Below are 11,333 nucleotides of genomic sequence, written 5' to 3'. Positions count from 1 at the left end.
CAAGTTGCACTCATCCCTAGTCCGGTTCAGTTTGTAGTGGTCATGTAAATGCATGGTACATCATCACTGCAGCAAAATAACCAAAGAGCACTGGAGACCAGCAAGGCAGTGGCACTGGAGTAACTGGGGATTTATCAGGTAATGGTTATATTTTATTTGATTAAAGTATTCTGCCATTAGACTAATTTTTTAATCTCACTTTTAACATTCCTGTGTATTATACCATACCCTCTAGAACATAACTTATCTTTATGGGGCTTTTCTCCTTTAAATGTTACCATTTTTTCCCACAATAAAAAAGAGAATGAGTATTAGATAACTATTTATTTTATCATTTGGGAGAGAACAATGTTATTTTTAGTAAATGTCTAATAATCCTTCTTAATATCCAGCCCTCGTCATCAATCCAAACCAGATGTTTGTGGATCTGGGAGTTTTTTTAACTTCACCATGCTGTTAAATCCATGGAAAAAAAAAAAAAGAAAAAAATTGTTATCTATAATAAAGTGAATACCAACTTCAGTAAAAGCAAAATGATGTGACCCACAAAGGCTGGTGTTACACTACATTTAAATAAGTGCTACTATGTTGAATAGATACAAGATGTATTAGATTCAATTGGTTTTCGGGGATTTGTTGATAAGATTTAATACAGGAAATATATTTGCCTAATTCATTTAGTGGCTTTTTCCTTGGTTCTGATCCCAGACTCTCCTAAGTTATTTAAGGTGAACATAACAGAAATTCTAGCACCGCACCTATGGCAGGTAATTAGCTGATTGGTGTCATGATAAAATCATGTGACATCACATGACATTGTGGTATTGCGAATGATGCTATGCTAGAACAATAGGGGACCAGGAGCATGAGAATGGCACAGAATTAACAAGTTAAGTACTGTGTATTATAATTGTTTTCCCATCTAAGGCCTCATTCACACGTTCAGTGATTTTTCAGTGATCCGTGAAAAATCACAATCTCCATGTTCTTTTTACGAACCTCACGGATGTGACATCCTTGATGTTCATAAAAAATACAGATCCCATAGACTTCTATAGGTAATCCGTGCCGCAATCACAATCCAAACTAGGACATTACGGATGAAAATTAACACAGACTATGTGAATAGCCCAATAAAAATCAATGTGCTCTAAACTGGACCTCGATTACAGATCCACAACTTTATGGGACGTGTGAATAAGGCTATACACAGGGCCGATTCTAGGTTTTCTGCTGCCTGAGGCGAGAAATGAAATGCCCCCCCAATTGACAATTAGTAGTTAAGAAATCTAGGTAGCCTACTGCATAAACAGATATATACATACATAGATATATACTAGCAGGAAAAGTAGTGTAGTTTTTGTTTAGTTCAGATATTTCTATAGATATATATAGTTTCTATAGTCTCAGGGTATGTTCACACTATGGAATACACTCAAAAATTTCAAGTTTAGGCCGTGTGGCGGACTCTGCTTGAAGTTCCACCTGTCCCATTGACCCAATGACATTCTCAAGCTCAATGGGACCTGGTGAAACTTCAAGTGGAGTCTGCCGCACTGTCTCCGCGTGAAATTTCCGAACGTATTCCACTATGGATTTTCTATTGCTTCCCCAGCAAGGTGAATATGTGTACAGGCGTATTGCGCCAATAGAAAAACATAACAGAATGCCAGGCACTGATGACAGATAGCAGCTGGCAACCCTGGGCATAGACTGGGCTCAGCTACTAAGATCACTCCATACTTATACAGGGTACATGTACTGTACATACAGGGCAGATTAAATACATATATATATATATATATATATATATACACACACACACACACACACACACACACTAACCTCATGTGTCTGCCTCCTCTCTAGCAGATGTCACATCCCAGGCACAGTGGAAGGGTCAGGACAGGAAACACAAAGCTTTCAGTCATACCTGCTGTGTCGGCTCTGCTGTGGTGCTGGGCCTCCCTCCCCCTTCCTCTCTGCTCCGACACAGACAGACAGCAGCTAGGAGACCAATTCTTCCTTTTCTATTCAGTCGGGCCAGACAGCCGCCCCCAGTTACAAGGCTGTTGGCCACTAAACTAGGGAGAGGGGGCCTGAGGAGTCAGGGGTTCCTGGTGCTCTGCCTGCAGACCAGATGCAAGTGGAAAGATAACCAGAGTGAACTTGCAGAGTGAAAGTAAGGGATTGTGCCGCCCCCCCCTAGTGCAGCAAAAAAATCTGACGCCTGAGGCAGAAAGCTCATTCTGCCTCATGGCAGAAGCGGCCCTGGCTTTACACCTTGCTTATCATTGGGGAGAGGGGCGACAAGGCATGGAGAGGGGCAACCTCCTACTATGCCTGAATTATTATGATTGACATGTAAATCATGTGGCTGCTATTCAGCAGATTCAGATTCACCGGATCTACAGAAGAAGTCACAAGTTATATATATTTCACGGTATATATATCTCACATCAAAGTGCTTTCCCTCCGTGGCCCAAGTTCCCTCCAATACCAGCAAAAAAACATCCAGGCAACTCCTCCTAATGTATCCTTTTCATTCACATAGCAGTGTTTTGGTTAGCAGCCCTTTCTAGCTATAGCCTGGTGTGATAGGTGTGATAGCCAAATCATTGCTGTGGGAATAAAAGGCATATATTTGGAAGTGCTGCCTGGATTTCTTTATGTATATCATTATATTTGCCATGGAGCATGGTGATGGGGCATTGCTAGACCAGTGTATTAGTATATTGGTCTTGATAAATCCCCCCCCATACAATCTATAAAACCCAGAAAATTACTCTAAAGACTATTGCCCAGACCAGTAATTTTTTTGTTAAAGGACCTATTTATTTTTATGGCACAAGCCTTTTAACCAAATGTCCCTCAGAAATTCATAATAATTGTGTGTGTGTGTGGGGGGGGGGGGGGGTACAAAGACAACTTTTTAACATTAACTTTATTCTATGACTTAGCACAAGATATACCATAAATGTTTGATCGATGCTGTTGCCACCTGTTGGTTTCATACCTATTTCTCTTAGATAGTGGGCCATGACCCAAAACAGCCAAGATGGCTGTTTTACCCACGTTGTGTAACTCCCATTGATGTTAATAGAAGCTTAAAAATTGGTGTAGCACTGCTGGCTTTGCTGTTTCCCAACTCCCAAGCAATGAAATTACATGAGGAGCCTGGCCTATCATGAACCCATGTGGTGACATCCCAGGACAACATAAACAACCTGGATTTTTTGCTCATAGCAGAAGGGGGTTATCGGTATGTTCTGGGAACAGCAGTGCTAGGACGGTAACCCCCAATGAGCTGTAGACAGCTGCACATCATTGAGGGTTAACTCCCTGGCACCGGTGTTCCCAGAAAAATCTGTGCTGATACAGAGGGCCACAGGGTAGCGTGCTGGTAGGAGGAGGGATTCCACAGTGCCGTGCCTCCACTGTTTGGCGAGAGGACTGAGAGTCGCTGTGCACAGAGAAGACAAGTGTCAGCTAAAGCAGCAGCCGCCGATAGATTACCAGCTCAGGATCAGTGGCGGGACATCCACTCTATCTTGTCTTCCCTTGTATCTGTGCGCTGCTTATCACTGTCCTCTTGACATTCGGAAGTGGCTGGTACACCATGAACAGTGTTGGAGGCTAGGGTGGCGGCGTAAAGGTGGTGTGGTTGGTGACGTCTCTTTGAACCAGTTTAGCTGCAAAAATTCGCTTTATAAGATGCACTGGGTCCCCCCCCCCCCCCCCCACACACACACACACACACACTTGGGGGGGGGGGGTATAAAGCAAAAAATACAGTAACTCTTTTTCCTTTTTCTGAAACCAATTAGCACAATCTGATGAAGGGTGTTTCACTAATTGTCATTCACACTCCATTAAACATGAGACAACACAATGGGAGTTTATATCATGTACTTTGATACATTCACAAAATCACAAGGTTAGATCTATCAATCAATATCAATGTGTGCCTTTCATATTAAAGCAGGTCTACGCAGTAGTTGTCATTGAAAGTCATGTTAAAGTCAATATTTGCTTATGCCTGGTAATCTACAGTAGGTCACTGCCTTTTTGCTTATGAAGGCTTGTCATTAAGCAGCAGGAAAAAGAACCTGGTGGCCATTACTGTTAAAGTCATCCTTCCTGTGTTAAAATATGATATAATAATATTCTCCCATTGAGGTTCCTATCTAAGGCCTTAGCCTCACGTTCCATGCATGGTCTGTATATAGGTACAATGTGCTACAGAGCGGACTTGGGAACTCCCAGCATCATCATGCTCCACTCACAACCCTCTTTTATTTGATCATACCAATGACCCAATAATGCAAAAGTTGCTCAATTACTTCAAAAATTCACTAAACTGATTCACTTTTTCTTTCAAATCAAATGGTTTCAGAAAGTTATATAGATTTGTAATTTACTACTATTTAAAAAAAAATGCCAAGTCTTCCTATACTTATCAGCTGCTGTATGTCCTGCAGGAAATGTTGTTTTCTTTTCAGTTTGACACAGTGCTCTCTGCTGCCACCTCTGTCTGAGACAGGAACTGTCCAGAGCAGTAGCAAATTCCCACAGAAAACCTCTCCTTGCTGTGTACAATCCCTGTCTCGGACAGAGATGTCAGCAGAGAGCACTGTGTCAGACTGAAAAAAAAACACCACTTCCTGTAGGATATACAGCAGCTGATAAGTATGGGGAGATTTGAGATTTTCAAATAGGGGGGCACCTTACTTTCGGGGTGGGGGTGCCTTATTTTAAAGGGGTGTCTTACTTTGGGCTACTTGGTAGACTAGTTGGGGTGTCTTATTTTAGAAGGATGCTTTATTTTTGGGGAAACACAGTACTAGACATGCATTTGCCTAGAATAGCAACACACGCTCAGTATAAGGTTCTCAAGGCTAACATTTTTTTTTCTTTTTGTCACATATATCTACTTTGAAAACTGTTCCTATTAAAGCTAAACTGTCAGCAGCCAAACAGGTAAAATAAGTCCATGGCTAGATAGAGCTGCTCATTAGGATTTAAGAAACAACTGTTTTAATATCCATAGTCCTTTCCAAAACTAAGATATAAGGCTGCATTCATATGTTCAGTGTTTTTCCTGGTCCGTCAATGTAGTCCGGTAGCTACCTCCGTGATCCATGCCAAACCGTCCGTGTTTACATCTGTTTTGGATTCATGTCCGTGTATTCATGAGCTGTTAAAATTGTAGTGTCCTCGTTCACATAACGTTTAGGGGTTAAAAAAAAGAATAAACTAGCTTGCCCAACCCCCTCTGGAAGGTCACATGATCACTTGTCAGCCATTTTATGCTTCCTTCTTCCTTGTCAGGACCGGTGAAGTGACAAGAAATAAAGAAAAAAAAACCACCAAACCACATGATCCATGTTTTTTTTCACAGAACACCGATGAACACTGATGTCACATCCATGTACATCCGTGAAAAAAATGTATCTCATTAATTTCTATGGGGGAATCCATGCCGTGCTTCCGTTATAAATTTTTCCGTGCGCACAGACAACTTCACGGAACATGTGAATGCAGCCTCTTTCTGTTTATATGTAAATGAGGTTCAATTGCCAGCACAGGTAAACCCCAGGGCCTTGAAGATACAGCAATGGCCATAAAGGAGTACTCCGGCACCCCCCCCCCTTGAAAAAAAACAAAACAAATTCACTGCTGTGGAAGACAGCAAAGAGGAAAGAGACCAGGACCGTTCCCTGCTGTGATGACATCGACCCAAGATGGCGCCTGGGAGAAGAGGACCAGGTCAACAGTGATTTGGTATGTATACTTTATTTAGCTTCCAGGGGGAGGGGGGGCAGACAGCTTATTAACACACATTACAAAGTTATATAACTTTGTAATGTGTGTTAATTAAGCAGAAAAAGTAAATGGCCGCATTACCCCTTTAACTTGGGGATCTTGCCATGGTGGGGAACATCCCCTTGGCACTCGAGGCGTATTTACATATCAATAAAAAGGCTTATATCTCATCACTGGAAAGGACTATGCCCAGAATCTGACCAGATCTAGCCAACAGCTTAATTTTACACCCCCTTATAGCTGCTGACAGCCCCCCTTCAGTATTCAGTAGTCCATATAAAAGAATTATTTGTGTGGTCAGCAAAATGTATTTTTTTAACACGGAAAACTGTGAGTTTCTAAAACTGGCATTTAAATATATGAGGCTGATCTGTGCTGCACAAATACTATTTCCTGAAGGTTGCTGATATTACAAGCAGCGGGTGAGCCTGCCTGAAAATGGATCATGTTGAGATGCTGGCATTTCTAAAAACAAATTGGAGTCAATGTTCAGAAAAGTAGATTTATATATAGAATGAGAGAAAACGGAATCCACTTACACGTCTCACTGGAAAAGCTGAATCCTGTGTTTTCCAGATAAACCGCCGGTACATTATAACAGCCGACAATTTTCTCCTTTTGACAAATGTTATTTTTATTATCCTCGTCCTCCGATGATTATTTATAATTAATATGCACCTGAATATAAGAAATTGTCAGCTATAAAAGTATAAGACATCATTCCGCCAAGGTACTGCTGTGATAGATTTGAGCCATTTATGTCAATCACTGGAACAAGAGCTACTTCTAAAAATGAAAACCTTCATAACGCACCTTGTGATGGGACATGGCATGATTTGTGTTTTTCGCAGATTTATACGGAAAAACCTCACTGTGCCTCCACTTCAAATGAAAAACATGAAAAATAAATCTGCGACTAGGAAAATTCTCTCTAGATAGTTAAACTATTGACTACAAATGCAGCCGACCAAGAATACCCTACAATTTAGGGCTACGCTCACATCTTAAGGCTATGTTCACACTGCGTATGTTTCTGGCCGTAGTGCGAACCGCGAATATACTCACGTAGTTTTGAGGTTGATGCGTTCGCTTGAAAGTATACAACATACGCCCGCACAATGCACACTACGTATGAGCTTACGGCCGGATTGTATACGGCGCCGTGAAAAATGAACAAGACCATTGTTTGAGGACGGAAATGTTGAATCTCACGGCCGTGGATTTCCATGCGGTCCCGTACGAAGTACTTATTTCAGCCAAACTGAACTTAATTTTTCAATCCAAAAGGTTTTGTTTGGTTTACGGGGCTGGGTGAAGATTTCCAAGTAAATGACCTGTTTCAGATCGCTTCGAAACAAGCTAGGGAAGCATAGCTGTACTACGGGCGTATGTTCGCAGTTCGTACGCATCTGGCCGCATGTCTATTTTTCCTACGCCCGTAGTTTCAGCCGCACATGTACGGCGGCGTACGAAATGCGGCTGGACTCATACGCAGTGTGAACATAGCCTAAGGCTGTGTTCACACAATGTACTTTTTATGAAAAGAGCGGTCGTTGTTTTCCATTAAAACAAAGGTCATTCTTTTCATACTGCAATGATATGCATTAAAGTCAATGCAACAACGGCTGTTGTCCAATACATTGACTTCAATGCATATCATGGCAGTATAAAAAAATGGCTGTTGTTTTAATTAAAAACCAGGGTGGTTAAAATTACGCATTTCAGGAGTTCCCGAAATCTAATGAAGGGAGATGGAACCCCCGAAACACGTAATTGCTTATTTTATGTACTTTTTCACAGATTTTATCCAATAAATCAGCCATTTTTTGTACCTACACGGGTACTTTTTTCTTCTCTCCACTGCATGAAACCACACGTCCTGACACTTTCCAGGATCCCTAAGCCAGGACCATCATCTGATGTTACGAGCTACCCCAAAGTGGGGTGATACGCATAACGCCCAAGGGGCTCAAAGGTGAGAGTCCACCTATACTTTTATTTCACACATTTCCAAGTAACAGGATTACACGAGGCGCCATCCCCCCGGCCCCTTTTTTCCTCTTGTCCTATTTCTGTAATAAACATGTCTTTGTTGCCTTTCTGGTCAAAAATGCTTTTTATCATTGGAGACATCTGGACGGGGCTTCATGGCCATTGTGCCCCCATCTTCCAGCCTATGTCGGCACCATAGTTACTGCACCTTCTGTGGCTTCCCAGATGCCACCAGAGATAAAAAGGCACCTGTGACTAGTCACGGGCCACGGCTCTCAGCACGCTCTGCGGGGATGATTGACAGGCAGAGAGACTCATCAATGACAAGTCACGGGTGGCTCCCCGCCCAGAAGACTAGTTTCTGCCCCTTTCCCGACCTTGCGTGGCTTAATAAAATATCTTTTTCCCCTTTGTAAAGCTACCTCTGCAGCTATGGCTGCGAGCTGCACAGTAAATCTATACTGTTCTGCAAGTAACCATATCAGCACAATTGTGCTGATTGGTTTCATATAAAATGAACGTGAGGACACATCTATCTGCGGGAAAGGTCTAAGACAGTCTTTTCCTTGAACTGTTTGCTATGTATTTTTGATCACCTTTTACTATTCTTTTGCATTAAAAAAATGTTAGCGTTTCATTGTCGTTATAACTTTCAAAATATAAATCAACAGTAGACATGATATAAAGCAAGTTTGCAATTTACAATCATTATTTATTTTGTTGTTATCATGCTGTAAAACAAAGCTGAACTTACCAGAAATCCAGGTCCAGTCTCCTGAAGACAGATTTTCTGACTTGTGCTGGTTGAAAAAAACTGACTAAACACAGGAATTCCGGCGAGTACAGAGAGTCCCGGCTCAATGTGTCCATCAATCACATGACTGCCTTCTCTCTGTGAGCGCTAAAATGGCCTGGGATGCACAGGACTTCCTGTTTTATGACTGTTTCCTGTTTTTTTAGAAAAAAAAGAGTCAGAAAACAGGACGTGCCGATAACTAAAAAAAAAAAAAAAAAATTTAAATGGCAAACTTGCTTTATATCACATCTACTAATGATTGAAATTTTGAAAGTTATAACGACAGTAACACTTTAAGATTGTAATAGAAAATGTGGCATGTGACAATTAGCTTTAAGAGACTGCATTATTAAGAAACTGAAAGGACAAGAAAGGACAAGAATAAAGCACTATACTTAGCAAACTTCGAATGTCACTTATGACAAGAGAAAAGAAAATGAGGACGTATAGCCTGCAACTGTACAGCTGCCCCCGAGGTAAAGGTTGCAAAAGATGGAATGTAAAGGGAAGATGTGAAATGATGAGGTTTATTTTTAGACTGTCGCTCTCTCAAGAGATCCAATTTAAAGAAAAGATCCTTTAAACTGGGAAATAGGTGAAAGGGTAATAAAGAGCTCCTCACACACTGGCATTGTGTCATTGTGTGACAGAATGTGGGGCAGCTGCACTTAAATGAAAATACACGGCCAAATGTATTCCTCTATGTATGTCATGATGTCGCACGCAGTCTGTTACGTTAGAAAATCAATGCATCGGAAACTTGGGAATATTCCTCAAATTTTTATCTGCTGCTTTTTTTTGTGGTTGATAACCCATCCACATTTTAAAAACATAGAAGATTATCGGCAGAAAAAGACCACCTGGTGCATCTCGTCTGCCCTTCTAATGTTTCCTGTATTATTATCTAATATATTATGGCTAAGGCTATGTTCACATGGCGTAAGAGACCAGCCGTTCCGTGATCCGGAACTGCAGTACCGGCTGGATGATCTTTATGGCCGTAGAAATCTGATGAGGGCGCATCAGCGATCGGCCGCATCAGAGATTCCCATAGCACACTGTGAAGCAAGCAGCGCTTGCTCCACAGTGTGCACTGACATGGTTTCCTACAGCCGCTATTCAATGAAAAGCGGCCGCAGAATTTGCTCCGCCCGGATCTTATAGAAGAACATGCAGTGTAGCTATGTGTATAACGGCCGTACTTTTACGCTGTGTGAACATAGCCTAAAGATGAGCGAACCCGGACCATCGGCATTGGACTTCTACTGACTTCCCGTTCTGTGGACTGTTCCAGAGGTGGATCGCCACATCGGAGACAGGGCTATGGGTCGGTGATCAGAGAGGCGGTAGCCACCCCCCCACCACTAACAGTATGAGAATGGCGCTGAGGATGAAGGTAAAAGGCATACCTTCATCGCCAGCGCCCCATGCCCACTAGGGAGCTGTCAGCAGGTTAGTATTGTCTAACCTGCTAATAGTTCCCCTTTAAGGACACAGACAATTTTCCTCTTTGCACTTTTATTTTTGCCTCCTCACGTTTAAAAGGTCGTACCGCTTGCATTTGTTCACCTACAGAGCCATATGAGCCAGTATTTTTCACGACACCAATTGTACTTTGCAATGATGCGCTTAATTATTCCTTAAAATATGCTACGAAACAAAAAAAAAATAATCATTTTTGTTATGTTCAATCATGTTATGTTCTATATTACAACAATAGAACATACAACTTTATCTTCATGTGATGTGACCAAAAATCTGCAATATTGCACTTTATCGAGATCAGGGATTTCACTTTTTTGTGCAAGAACAGGGATCTGAAAATGTAACAGTTCAAGCGATTCCAAATGCAGTGATAGCAAATATGTTTATTTATTTATAAAATGGGAAGAGGGAAAATGTAAACCATAAGTTGTAGTTAACCCTTTCATGTCGCTGTATATTTATGTCAGTGGATGTAAAATAAAATACAGAGTGGACTTACCTGAGCCTGTTGCATACATGCACACATGGTATCTGCTGCTATCTACCACTAATGACCGACATTAGCTGTCTAGCTCCTGCTGGTTATTAACCCCTTAGACGACCCTGGACGTAAATGTACGTCCTGGAAGTCTGTCACCAGACGACCCTGGACATACATTTACGTTTTGGGTCTCTGGAGCAGAGCACGATTCATAGCAGTTGGGGAAAACGAAAACACAAAAATGAAAATTGGCGCGGCCCACTGGGTCATTTTGGGCTTGGTCTTTAACCCCTTAAGGACAGAGCCAATTTCGATTTTTGAGTTTTCGTTTTTTCCTCCTTGTGCATAAAAGGCCATAGCAGTTGCATTTTTCCACCTAGAGACCCACATGAGCTCTTATTTTTTGCGTCACTAATTGTACTTTGCAATGACAGGCTGAATTTTTGCATAAAGTACACTGCGAAACCAGAAATGTGTTTTTACGCCATTCGCCCTGGGATAAAACTGACTTGTTATTCACGTTCCTCAAGTCGTTACGATTAAAACGATATATAACATGTGTAACTTATATTGTATCGGATGGCCTGTAAAAAATTCAAACCATTGTCAACAAATATACGTCACTTAAAATCGCTCCATTCCCAGGCTTATAGCGCTTTTATCCTTTGGTCTATGGGGCTGTGTCAGGTGTCATTCTTTGCGCCATGATGTGTTCTTTCTATCGGTACCTTGATTGCGCATATACGACTTTTT

This window comes from Dendropsophus ebraccatus, chromosome 15 (genome assembly GCF_027789765.1).
Source record: "Dendropsophus ebraccatus isolate aDenEbr1 chromosome 15, aDenEbr1.pat, whole genome shotgun sequence".
NCBI classification, from domain to species: Eukaryota; Metazoa; Chordata; class Amphibia; order Anura; family Hylidae; genus Dendropsophus; species Dendropsophus ebraccatus.
Note: the sequence above shows the minus strand (reverse complement) of the source record.